The following is a 15,068-nucleotide window of genomic DNA, read 5'->3' on the forward strand; positions in this document are numbered from 1 at the left end:
GGAATATGTTTATATCGGAGCTTAAGCTATTTGTATACCTTTTTGGACTTCATTTAATGTTAGTTTTCGAAATAAGATTACGACCAAATGTGGATGATGTGAAGGATTCAAGGGTTCACCAACAGTTTTGGAGTGTGTGAAGGACATTAACGCCTTCTCTGAGGATGGCACAATCCACATCGTTTGGGTGCCGGGCCATAGCGGAGTAAAGGGGAATGATAAAGCAGACTTATTGGCATTGAAGGCCAGAGAACTGCCGCCAACAAACTTGGTTAACCCGAAGGCTTTCGGGTCGATGCAGTCCGAGTAAAGGGTGCGAGCTACGAACGTGCATTTATCACTGTGGAACAGCGAAACGATCGGTAAAAAAATGCAAAATTTGCCCATGAACATTCCGCTAAGGAACAGGGGCAAACTTCTCACATATCAATGAGTGCAGTCCGATTCAAGTTTAAGCTCAATGATAAGGGGCCTCCTTTTTTTATAGCCGAGTCCGAACGGCGTGCCGCAGTGCGACACCTCTTTGGCGAGAAGTTTTACATGGCAAAGTACCTCACAAATGTTGCCAGCATTGGGAGGGGGAAAACCACCCTAAAATTTTTTCTGAAGGTCTCGGCAGGATTCGAACCCAGGCGTTCAGCGTCATAGGCGGACATGCTAACCTCTGCGCTACGGTGGCCTCCCACCGTACGATTGGTAGGATGACGAAAATCCTGTGGAAGAATCTTTCCACAGGACTCTTGTGAGAAGGCGAGGCTATTACTGAAGAAAGAAGACAGGAGGTCAGTATAGCTTTCGGTATCATAACAGGACGCAAAGGACTACGAGCTCACTTATGCGTAGTGTAGGGCATGTGGGGAAGATGATGAGCCTTTGGAGCATTTCCTATGTCATTGTCCGGCTTTCGCGGCTAACAGACACCGGTACTTTGGTGGGGACACTATACCAGACATAAACCAACTTAGGGGCGTGATAGGGAAAACGATTAGGAATTTCTTATTAGTGTAGGTCGGTTGGGATTGTAAATGGGCCATATCGATCTATGTTTTCATATAGCTGCCATATATTGGGTTGCCCAAAAAGTAATTGCGGATTTTTTAAAAGAAAGTAAATACATTTTTAATAAAACTTAGAATGAACTTTAATCAAATATACTTTTTTTTACACTTTTTTCTAAAGCAAGCTAAAAGTAACAGCTGATCACTGACAGAAGAAAGAATGCCATTACAGAGTCACAAGCCGTTGAAAAAAATTTTCAACGCCGACTATATGAAAAATCCGCAATTACTTTTTGGGCAACCATTAGCGGACGCAATTTTTATCCGATTTGGCTGAAATTTAGCATGACGTGTTTCGTTATGACTTCCAGTAACTGTGCCACGTATGGTTTAAATCGGTCCATAACCTGATATAGCTGCCATATAAACCGATCTGGGGTCTTGACTTCTTGAGCCTCTAGAGTGCGTAATTATTATCCAATATGGCTGATATTTTGTACAACGGCTTCCGCGTCAAATATAAACCTTTCTCTTAATTTTACTTCTTGAGCCCCTAAAAGGCCCAATTCTTATTCGATTTGGCTGAAATTTTATGCATAGACTTCTACTGTGCTCTCCAACATTCAACTCAATAGGCACAGCAATTCTTTTCTTTTATCCTTTGCATGTCTAAAAAGAGATGCCGGGAAAGAACTCGACAAATCCGATCCATGGTGGAGGGTATATAAGATTCGGCCCGGCCGAAATTGGCACGCTTTTACTTGTTTCAAACTCACCTAAACTAACCTGAATGGTTCGGAGGAAGATTGGTTAACATAGGAGTTTTATAAAAATATGAACCAAATTCGACAGTATGACAGATGGACGAACTGACAGATGGACAGACTGATGGACAGACATATTGAACGAAAAACATTGGCAGAAGAACAGACAGGCGGATAAATAGACGAACACACAGATGGGCGGCAGACAGCCAGACATTCAAATTGGTGACAAGGCAGATGGACAGACAAACGGGCAAACAGACAGACAATAAACGGCAGACGGACGCCGGACGGACGCCGGACGGACGCCGGACGGACGCCGGACGGCGGGACAGGGACATAGAAAGACATACAGACATGCACACAGACGAACAGACATAGGGAACGAAAAAGATTGACAGAGAGACAGGCGAACAGAATGACACACAGACGGACTTGCAGACAGCCAGACAGACAAGTAGACGGAAATGAAGACAGACAGATAGAAAAACTTGGAGACGAACAGATGATCAAACGGACGGACAGACTGACAGGAAGACAACAGACATTCGGAACGAAAAAGACGGATGTACATACAGACGAACGGCCAGCAGACAGACGAACAGACCGATGGAAGGACAGGCAGATAGATGGACAGACAAACAGAAGAACAGACATAGGGAACGGAAATGACGGTCAGACGGACAAGTAGAGGGACATAAAGACAGACAGACGGAAAAATAGTCGCACACACGGACGGACGGGCAGAAAGCAAGACAAACAAACAGACGGAAAGACTGCCAGGTAGACAGACAAACGAACATACAGACAAAAGGTCAGACAGACAGATGGACGGACATACAACCAGACAGAAAGGTAGACAGATAGATAGATAGATAGAGAGAAAGAAAGAAAGACAATCAAACACACGATCAGGTATATGAACAGACGGACGGACAGCGTGATAGATGAACGGGCAATAAGACAGACAGAGTGCCAGGGGGACAGGTGGACAGACAAAAGAACAGACCAACAAACGGAGAGTGGGGTAGACAAACAAATAAATATACCGACGGACAACAAGACAAACGGACAGTCGGGTAGACAAACAAATAATTATACCGACGGACAACAAGACAAACGAACAAATATACGTAGAAACAGACGGACGGGAAGGTATATAGGCGAACAGACAGACGGAAGGACAAGTAGATAGACGGGCAGACGGATACACAGACGGATGGGCAAGCAGACCTTAGCAATTAGCATTTAGATTTCAATATGGATTCCATATACTGAAAGTACGTAGTCTCGGTGGAGTATGGTATTATATAGTGGGCTCCTTCCGACTTTTTCCTTTCTTTGCTAGTTTAGAATATTTTGTGCAAATTTGTTTCAAAATTTTGTAAAATATTTATATATTTATAAAATTTTGTAGAATGTAGTAAAATTTAGAAAAATTAAGTAAAATTTAGTAAAACGTAGTAAAATTTAGTAAAACGTAATAAAATTTAGTAAAACGTAATAAAATTTAGTAAAAATTTAAAGTTTAGTGAAATTTAGTAAATTTTAGAAAAATGTAGTGAATTTGTGTAAAATTCAGTAAATTTTAGTAAAATTCAGTAAATTTTAATAAAATTTAGTAGATATAAGTAAAATTTAAATTTTAATAAATTTTAGTGAAATTAGTAAATATCGTATATTTTAGTAAAAATTAGTAGATTTTTGTAGAATTAAGTAGATTTTAGTAAAATTTAGTAAATTTCAGTACAATTTAGTAAAATTTAGTAAATTTTTGTAAAATTTAGTAAATTTGAGTAAAATTCAGTAAATTTTAGTAAAATTCAGTAAATTTAAATTTAATAAATTTTAGTGAAATTAGTAAAATTCAGTATATTTTAGTAAAAATTAGTAGATTTTTGTAGAATTTAATAGATTTTAGTAGACAGGCAGATAGATGGACAGACAAACAGAAGAACAGACATAGGGAACGAAAATGACGGCCTGTCGGAGAGACAGATGGACAAATAGTCGTACACACGGATGGACGGGCAGGCCGCAAGACATACAAGACCAAAAAACGGACAGTCGGGTAGACAAACAAAAAATATACCGACGGACAACAAGACAAACGAACAAATATGCGTAGAAACAGACGGACGGACAGGTATATAGGTGAACAGATAGACGAAAGGACAGGTAGATAGACGGGCAGAGAAATACATAGACGGAGGGGCAAGCAGATCTTAGCAATTAGCAAATTTGCTCATTAACATTAAGGAACATGGGAAATTCTTACATATCAATGTGTGCTAACCGATTTCAGTTAAAGCTGACCTCCTTTTAAGCCGAGTATGAACGGCGTGTCGCAATGCGACATCTCTATGGGGATACATTTTTACATGATTTTTTTACATGGCATAGTACCTCACAGATGTCGCCAGCATTGACGGGGGATAACCAACACTTATAATTTTCCCATGATCTTGCCAGGATGTGAACACACGCGTTAAGCATTATTGGCGGAATTGCTTAGCTTTGTGTTTTGTGTGCTTATTGAAGCATTCGATATCCATATTCGGGGCGAATATGGATATCGATCGAACGCTAGCTCTACGCGTTCGACCGCTATCGTGATTTACCGACCACTTGAGATTTTGCACAGATACAAAATATTGATATAGGTCGTTGGGGATTGCAAATAAGCCATATCGGTTCAGATTTATATATGACTCCCATATATATCTTTCATCGGATATAAAGCTGTAGTAGGCACAATTTAGGCCCCTATCGTAAGAAAATCCTAAAAGGTTCTACACAATATTTCAATAAGGATGCAAAGTCTACTTAGATTTCAACATAGGTTCCTTGTATTGAAAGAAGTATGTAGGCTCGGTGATGTATGGTTTTATATAGTCGGCTCCTCCCGACTTTTGCCTTTCTTTGCTAGTTTAGAATATTTTGTGCAAATTTGTTTCAAAATTTTGTAAAATATTTATATATTTACAACATTTAGTAATATGTAGTAAAATTTAGAAAAATTAAGTAAAACTTAGTAAAATTTAATAAAATTTAGTTAAACTTTGAAGTTTAGTGAAATTCACTACATTTTAGAAAAATGTAGTGAATTTGTGTAAAATTCTGTAAATTTTAGTAAAATTTTAATAAAATTTAGTAGATTTAAGTAAAATTTAAATTTAATAAATTTTACTGAAATTAGTAAAATTCAGTATATTTTAGTAAAAATTAATAGTTTTTTATAGAATTTAGTAGATTTTAGTAAAATTTAGTAAATTTTAGTAAAATTTAGTAACATGTAGTAAATTTGAATAAAATTTAGTAAAATTCCGTATATTTTAAGAAAATTCAGTAAATTTTAATAAAATTTAGTAGATTTAAGTAAAATTTAAATTTAATAAATTTTAGTGAAATTAGTAAAATTCAGTATATTTTAGCAAAAATTAGTAGATTTTTGTAGAATTTAGTAGATTTCAGTAAAATTTAGTAAATTTTAGTACAATTTAGTAAATTTTAGTAAAAATTAGGAACATGTAGTAAATTGGAGTAAAATTCAGTAAATTTTAGTAAAATTCAGTAAATTTAAATAAATTTTAGAAGATTTAAGTAAGATTAAAATTTAATAAATTTTGGTGAAATTAGCAAAATTCAATATATTTTAATAAAAATTAGTAGATTTTTATAGAATTTAGTAGATTTTAATAAAATTTAGTAAATTTTAGTACAGTTTAGTAAAATGTCGTATATTTAAGTTAAATGTAGTAATATATAGTAAATTTGAGTAAAATTTAGTAAAATTCAGTAAATTTTAATAAAATTTAGTAAATTTTTATAAGATTAAATTTTGTAAAATTAAAATTTAATAAATTTTGGTGAAATTAGTAAAATTCGAAATATTTTAGTAAAAATTAGTAAATTTTTGTAGAATTTAGTAGATTTTAATAAAATTTAGTAAAATGTAGTATATTTTAGTTAAATTAAGCAACCTGTAGTAAATTTGAGTAAAATTCAGTAAATTTTAATAAAATTTTTTACATTTTTATAAGATAAAATTTTGTAAAATTTTGTAAAATTTTTTAAAAATTTTTAAAATTTTTTAAAATTTTAGTAAAACTTAGTAGAAATTAGAACAATTTAGAAGAAATTAGTAAAATGTAGTAACAATTTCTAAAAATACAATTTCTAAATAGTAAAAATTTAGTTTGGTTGCAAAAGTTTATGATATATATTTTTACTTTGAATATTTTGTACGTATTTTATTTTTCCGGAAACTTTTGATTTCAATAAAAAATTTTGTCAAATTTTATTTCTGTAGAAAATTTCGTAAAATTTAATTTCTATAGAAAATTTTGTCATAATTAAATTTTTTGGAATATGCGGTCATAATATTTTTTTGACCGCATTGGTATTATTGGAAAAGCTTGAAATTTTTTTTAGAGTTTTTAAGATTTTTTTTTGCATTATTTTTTGTAGAATTTTTATTTTTATAGAAAATATGGTTACAATTTTTTTTAAAAATGTTTGTTCTTTTAAAATTTGACTGTGTGTAAAAATGCAAAAAAAAAAATTATTTTTTTTTTATTAATTTTTGTTTTCACAGTAGCTTGTTTTAATTGAATTTTTATAATTTTTTTTTTTTTTATTTTATTTCACAAGAAATTGTTATCCTCTCCTTATATGCCTTAATATTTCTTTGAATTGTTGACTGTAATCCTTTTTTACTACCCACCATACTCACTTGAATAACTCTCCTGCTTCTTAGGCAGGCTTTGCAAATGTTTACCATTCTCTGGTAGTGCTTAAAAGCCTGACAACAAAATAAATTACTTACGGTGTATCCTTTTATGCTAAACTTCTTTAGCAGTTTTATTGCTTTCCATTTCATTGGCTTCTCATATCCTTTTTTTTGCTGATTACCAGCAATTTTTTCCCTTTATGCTGAAACGCCCACACAACCAAAAACAACACCACCATCAACCACCACGAGTATCCACGACCCTGGCGCCACCTGCACTTGATGACAAATTAGCACAAATCTCCTTTAGATGTTAATTAATTAATTTTATGGCATTAAGGATGCATTAATGTCCTTGTAGAGGTTCCCACCTAGGGGGGCTGGGGGGGGTTATCACATTGTAGGATATGCGATTAGCACCCTTATCGCGATGGTAAAGTTGGTGAGTGAGAGTAGTAGGAGTAGCTATGGACTTCCTTGTTGACTTTTTGCTGTGTAGTCAGGGATGCTGGAAGTTCATTCATTTATTTTGATTTTGTTTGGTGCTTTGCTTAATTTTGGTTACTTTGTCGCCCATCGTTCTGGTGTATTCGATGTTAATTTGTCTTTGGGCGGTGTGTTCGTTTTTTTTTATGGTTTATTGTCTACTGGCAGTCAAGGCTTTCTTTTCACTTCGTATTTGAGTCATTTCGGTTTTATTTGCTTTCCGTTTTTGCACGTTAATGATGTTTGGCATCATTACGTCAACAAATGTTAATGAGGTACTACTCCTCATTATTCCGGTCGTTAGAGCCATAAGGAGCACTAAGAACTTATTGTCTGCCAACGCGTCGTGACACACACACACACCCAGAGTCAAGATTTCATGACAAATGTGCAGATTACAGTTGAAGTTGTCATTTCGAACATAGACACCACTATCGCTTGTCTATTTCCCCTGCTTAATTTTTTTGAGGAAAATTCTTTTCGGATTTGGAATGTTTTGGTGTCATTTATTCTGAGTCCTTGCAAGCATTGGTTTTTTCCCTTCCATGAGGTAAAGATAAGGTAAGGGAATAGGTAGGATGGAATTTTAAAAAATTTAACCTATAATGAACAAAATTTAAAATTTTACTGTTTTGAGCATTAAATTGAATATTGAGTATCAATTAGCCCCTGTTCCTGGAATTTTCATGGGTAAATTTGCATTGCATTAAATACTTTTCCTAAAACTAATATTTTTTTAATAAAAAAACCCATCACTAAGACAAAGAGTTGACTTTGCGACATATCCTAAGTATTGTTTTAACCCAATTCCCTTTATACAGCAAATTTTCCTTGACAATTTCTCTAAGATTCTGTATGATGACTTATATCATAAAGCTTTTAGTCCCATGCGTCTGACATATTTGCACACATGGCCAAAAGCATGATTTTCAACTCATATCCTTATGGTCTGCATATTTCTTATAGCATGTTCGAGTGTGGGTCTGTGTTTGCTGTAGTGTTTGTTATAAATTGCACTATACAAATATGTTTACCTTGTTACCATACATAAAGCTGCAAAGAAAACATTGCACAAATAGAAAAAAACACAACCACACACACACACAAAAGAGAAAAATGAAACTGAAAATGAAATAAAAACCATAATGTTTTCAAACAATAGACGTGAAAGAAAGAAACTAACGAATAATTTTGTTTCCGCTCCAGATCATAAACAATAGGACTAACCTAACAATCCAACAAATGCTCATATAATCTGTAGTTTGAAGGTAGGTTTTTAGTGAATAGGTATGGGGGTAGAGTATGCAGTCACACACACACACACACACACATGTGACAAAAGGATTATGGGGCTCTAAACATTTTGTCAACATTTTATTTTAAAAGTACATTTTCTAAAATATTTATTTAAAAAGAAAATTTGGTCAAAAGTGTTTTTAAATTAAAAAAAACAAAAATTAAGAAAATTTAGTCATAATATTTAAAAAAAAAGATTGTCAACATTTTCATCAAATTTTGTCGAAATTTTCATAAAATTTTGTCAAAATTTTCATCAAATTTTATGGATAAGTTTTTCAAAGTTTTATATAAAAAGTTTTTTTTAATTTTTATTTCTACAGAAAATCTTATCGACATTTTTATAGCAAATTTTGTCAAAATTTTTTTTTTTAAAATTTTGTCAAAAAATTTTTTTTGAAAATTTTTTTTATTTTTTTTTAAATTTTGTAAAAGAATTCTTTTCTTGAAATTTTTTAAATTTTTTTTTTTTAATTTCTTCAAAAAAATTTTTTTTTAAATTTTTATCAAAAAAAAATTTTTGAAAATTTTGTTCTTTTATTTTACAGAAAATTTCTCACATTATTTTTGAAAATTTTTTTTTGAAAATTTTTAAAATTTTCATTTTTTTTAAATTTCTTCAAAAAAAATTTTTTTGAAATTTTTATCAAAAAAAAATTTTTGAAAATTTTGTCCTTTTATTTTACAGAAAATTTCTCAAACTTTTTTTTGAAAAATTTTTTATAGAAAATTGTGTAAAAAAAAATTTATAGAAATTTTTTAATATTGGATTGCCCAAAAAGTAATTGCGGATTTTTCATAAAGTCGGCGTTGACAAATTTTTTCACAGCTTGTGACTCTGTAATTGCATTCTTTCTTCTGTCAGTTATCAGCTGTTTCTTTTAGCTTGCTTTAGAAAAAAAGTGTATTTGATTAAAGTTCATTCTAAGTTTTATTAAAAATGCATTTACTTTTTTTTTAAAAATCCGCAATTACTTTTTGGGCAACCAAATATTTTATTTCCACAGAAAATTTTGTCAAAATTTTGTAATAGAAAATTTGGGAAAATGTTTTCAAAAGAAAATTTTTTATAAATTTTATTTCTATGGGAAATTTTTTAATAATTTTATTTGTATGGGAAATTTTTTGAAAAGTTTTTTTTTAGTGAAAATTGTTTAAACATTTTTTTCCTAGAAATTTTTTTTTTTAATTTTCTTCTTTAAAAATTTGAATCGGACAGCACTCATTGATGTGTGAGAAGTTTATCCCAGTTCCTTAATGGAATGCTGATGAGCAAATTTCCATTTGCAACGGCATAAAAATATAAGTCCCTTTATCTTAATCCCATATGATCTCTATTAGACTACGAATTCGCTCGAAGGGATTAATGTCATATAACTTTAAATGTTAAATGTAATCTATTCTAAAATGAATTTATTTCAGCCCGATATTCTCATGATGTCCCATTTAGGTGTGTTTTCAGGGGTGAGGTGATCCCCCAGACACTTGGTCTTAAAAAATATCAGCATCGTGGTCTTCTCTCAAATACCATTTATTTGAACCCCATATTGCCTTGTTTTAATGAGTGTTTTTGGGAAAAGGCATCCCCCAAACACTTGGCCCAAAATTGGTTATCAAATTAGTTATCCAATCTCAAATACCTTTCATTTGAGCCACATAATGACATGGGTGGTAAATTAATACGATTTAAGGTGTGTTTTGGGGAAGGGGCGATGCCCCAAATACATGATCCCACTTTTGGATATTCGTATTATACTCCCAAATACCTCTATTTTAGCCTCATATTGCGATAGTCAGTTCATAAATGCTGTATGTGGGGTACCTCCAAAAAAATGGTCCAAAAATTGGGTATCAATTTCGTGCTCTACTCCTCAAATGCCTTTCAATGGAGCCACATATTGCCATGGTCGAAAAATTTTTACCCTTTGGGGGGTTTTTTGGCGAAGGGGTGATGCCATAAATACATGGTCCTGCATTCGTATTCTACTCCCAAATTCCTTTATTGGAGCCCTCTATTGCGATGGTCACTAAAAAATTGCTGTTTGTGGGGTATTTTGGGAAAGGGGTAGACCCCCAGAAAATTGGTCCCGAAAATGGGTAGCAATTCTAGCTCTACACCCCAGTACCTTTCATTTAAGCCCCACATTGTCATGGTCGGTAAATATGCCCGATTTTGGTGTGTTTTGGGAATTGGTGGTCCCCCAAACACTAAGCCTGGAATATATATCAGCAACGTGCTCTATTCTCAAATATTTGAACCCCATATTGCCATTGGTCTCAAAATTGGATATCAAATTCGTTTTCTAATCTCAAATACCATTCACTAAAACCTCTTATTGAAAAGCCAGCAAATGTGTCCGGTTTGGGGTATGAGCCCTAAAAACTATCACTATCGAGCTCCACTCTTTTTAAGACCCAAATTGTCTTGGTGAGCAATTACGTCCTACTTGGGGGTTGTTAAGGTGGTGGGACGTCCCTTAGACAGTTGGTCCCTAATGTTGATATCAGTTACGTGGTCTACTTCCAAATACCTTTCATTTGAGCCCCATATTTCCATAGTCGGCAAACAAGACAGACTGGGGGGGTGTTTTGGAGGATGGGGCAGCAGCTCAGTGTCCTCGCCTTGAAAATGTATATCAGATTCGTGTTCTACTCTAAAATATCTCTTATTTGAGCCCCATATGGCAATGGTCAGCAAATACTTCCTTTTTGGGTATGGTTGTGGGGGTGGGGTGGCCCCGTAGACACTTTTCCCGAATATTGATATCAGTTTCCTGCTTTACTCCCAAAGACCTTTCATTTGAGCCCCATATTGCTATGGTCGTAAATTTGTCCTCTTTGGGGGATATTTTTGGGGAGGGACGGCCCCCCAAACACTTGGCCCCACATTTGGATATCAGATTCGTATTCTCAATAGCTCAAATAGCTTTTATTTAAGCCCCATATTGCCATGACTAGTAAATAAGTGCTGTTTGGGGGGTGTTTTGGGGGGTTGGAGTGGACCCCCAGAAATTAGGTCCCACATTTGGATATCAGATTCGTATTCTACTCGCAAATACCTTTCATTTGAGTCCCATATTGACATGGTCGGTAAATATGTCCGATTTAGGGGTATTTTAAAAACTTTTTATAGCTTCCACATCATAATATATATTTTCTTTATATTTTTAAAAAATTTGCAAAAAAAATTTTAAATAAATCGATATAGGTACCTACATAAGTCTGAAAAATCCAATATAAAATCATAGCAATAATAGTACTGACCTTATAGTTCATGCCATTCACTATGGTCTCACAACAAGGTTTCCACAACGCCTCATATATTTACAGCTAAATCTCTGTTGCCAAGACACTCAAATCCATAGCTAAGTCCATTCTAAACGAATAACACATTCTGCTATTTATTTTATACAGCACGAAATACAAATTGTTAGATCTCCTGTGCTGTTATTTGTCTTTACATATCGCTATGCACACATTCAAAGACAATTTCTTTTACATTCCAGACCATATCATGCCTCAACTGTTAACCAACCACTGTAACATATATTCGCTCAAACACTTTTATGTTATATACAAATGTTAGTCTCTCAACCACTGACATGCCTACCCTGCTAACAACATACATATTTCTTTTATGTGCTGCCACCCATGCGAACATAAAGATCTGTTCATCAAATCACTTCACAGCACCAGAACAGCTTTTGTTGTTTGTGTTATTGTTTTTTCCCTATCCTCATACACGCACTTGTTTTCTTTCACCAACGCTCACCTGTTGCCATGAATTGAACCATCAAAGACTTTGCTTTAGTCGGGGTGGTTTGTTTATACACTCGCGCAGCACGAAACACATAGCGATGCCAACAACGACGACGACGTCCGCAATTCTGCCGGCAGAACTATATGCACACGAAAGTACGAACACACGCGGACCCCAACAATGCTAATGAGCAGATGATTTTTTTAACAAATTCATATTTTGAGCCATACTGTACTGATTTTGTACATTTCATTTGGTTTTGTATTTGCAATTGGTAAGGGAACTTTGCTTTAACAAACGAATGACATGAATTTGACTTAAGTTACTTGGCAAATGCACAAACTAAAACAAAGAACAGGGCATAGGACTATTTTTAAGAGCTATCGATTATAACCATAAGTTTTAAATTTTTTTATGTTTTCTGTTTTCTTGATCTTTTCTTTGGATTTAGTCGCCCGCTAAATTTTTTCGATTGCTTGCTCCTTTTTTCCCCGAACTCTTCACTCAAAAGGTTTGCTACAACCTTTTCTTGTTTATTGCTTGCCTTCATTTACCGCGAAACCGAACACCAATTTTGCGGACCGTAATAGTTTTTCAAGTTTTTTTTTGGTTCTAACATGCACTCACGACACTAGTACCCACACGGCACACACGCAGTAACAAACGAACGAAAAGCAAAATGCATGGCAAACCTTTTTTGGGTATATTTTTAAGCAAAACATCTTTCAAATGGCTCATAACTATTTAGTTGTTCGGATTTTGTAGTTATTTTAACAATGCCTAGGTATTTTAATGTTTGACTTAACCGAAACCCGACCGCCGACCGTCCGTTTACCGTCTTTTCAATGTTCGCCCGCCGATCGATTATTAAGAACTAAAGAGTTTGCCAAAACTTCATTGATTTTATTGAACAGAATGTCTTGGAATTTTTCCAATACCCAAGATGCTCTTCTTTAAATTTGAGTTTTTAACACCCTTATGCTTGATGCCAAATCTAAAAGAGGGCATTTTGGCTTAAGCAATCTAAGCTCTTTACTTTTCCACTTAAGCATTGGAAACGGAAAAAGTGCCATTGAAGTTATGGGAGCTGCACTATCTCTCTCTGGCTTGCATTATTTTAGACTCTGCCTTGTACTCTAAAATTTTTAATCTTGATTAGTGGAAAAGCCAAAGAGAAGAAGAGAGAAAGAGAAGATTGTTGATGCTCACTAAATATTGGTAGGAGAAAAAGTGGAAACGAAAAGGGACTTAATGTTTTGTTCAGCCTTAGCCTTAGTAACAAAAGCATTCTATTGCTCTCAATGTTTACTGTAGGAAAAAGCTTTTTTCTCTTCTCTCATTTACAAAAAAAAAGAATGGTGCGAGAGCATTGAGTTAATTGTTGACGATTTTTTTCTTCGGATTTTGACTGGATAGAAGTTCTTTAGCATTCTAGAGTTGCCAACTTCAATTTTTATAGAATCTTTTGGTGATTGTTGCTAAGAGAAATTAGAAGAAGTATTTCGTTAAGAAGGTCAACAAAAAACGTTTAAAACTTATTTTTGTGAATATCATCGCTTTTCAACAGTTTCTAAAAAATAATTTTAAATACATTGAAATTTTTGGAAAAAACATCGATTTTGATAAACCAAAAAAAAAAAACGTCGCTGTACAGAAAAATTACGAAAACACTTAATTATGGGAACATTTTATAGTTCAGAATCTTTCAGTACTTTTTATAGCATAACAGATATTCGGTACAGTTTGAATTTTTATACCCACCACCATAGGAAGGGGGTATACTAATCTAGTCATTCCTTTTGCTGCACCTCTAAATATTCGCCCAAGACCCCATAAAGTATATATGTTCTTGATTGTCTCGACGTTCTGAGTCGATCCGTCCGTCTGTCGATAACACGATATCGGACGAACGCGTAAAACTAGCCGCTTGAAATTTTGCACAGATACTTAATATTGATGGTCGTTGGGGATTGCAAATGGGCCATATCGGTTTAGATTTGGATATAACTCCCACATAAACGAAAACTAAGTACCATGTAAAGAAACTCAAACTACAACAAGTAAACAGGCGTTAAGTTCGGCCGGGCCGAACTTTGGATACCACCTCGGGTATTTATGCAAACCACCTTTTCATCATAATTGGGTGAAAAATTCATAATTTATGCCCTCATAGCAGCTTTATCAAAATGTGGTCCGATTTGAACTTAATTCGACACGGATATTGAGTGGTCCAATAAGTACAAGTCATTGTTCAATTTTGTAGTACGAAAAAAATGGTCTTTTTAGTAGCCATATCCAAATATAGACCCATCTGAATTATAAACGACATTGATGTCTAAAAGCCTAAAATAAGTAAAAATGCAAATTGCAAATTTTGTCCATTAAAATTCACCTAAGGAACAGGGGCAAACTTCTCACATATCAATGAGTGCAGTGCGATTTAAGTTTCAGCTCAATGATAAGGGGCCTCCCTTGTATAGCCGAGTCCGAACGGCGTGCTGCAGTGCGACACCTTTTTGGAGAGAAGTTTTACATTGCATAGTACCTCACTAATGTTGCCTGCATTAGGAGGGGAAAACCACCGTTGAAAATTTTTTCTGATGGTCACGCCAGGATTCGAACCCAGGCGTTCAGCGTCATAGGCGGACATGCTAAACTCTGCGCCCCGGTGGCCTAACATAAGTCACTGTGGATTATAAATGTGTTTTTTTTATGGGGCAAAGACTTTAAATAGAGAGATCGGTCTATATGACAGCTATAACCAAATCTGGACCGATCTTGGCCAAATTGAAGAAGGATGTCGAAGGGCCTAACACAACTCACTGTCCCAAATTTCAGCAAAATCGAATAATAAATGTGGCTTTTATTGGCCTAAGAACCTAAATCGGCGGATCGCTCTATATGGCAGCTATATCCAAATCTGGACCGATCTTGGGCAAATTGAAGAAGGGTGTTGAAGGGCCAAACACAACTCATTGTCCTAAATTTCAGCAAAATCAGATAGTAAATGTGGCTTTTATGGGCCCAATGCC

Source organism: Stomoxys calcitrans, chromosome 4 (assembly GCF_963082655.1).
Source record: "Stomoxys calcitrans chromosome 4, idStoCalc2.1, whole genome shotgun sequence".
Classification (NCBI taxonomy): Eukaryota; Metazoa; Arthropoda; class Insecta; order Diptera; family Muscidae; genus Stomoxys; species Stomoxys calcitrans.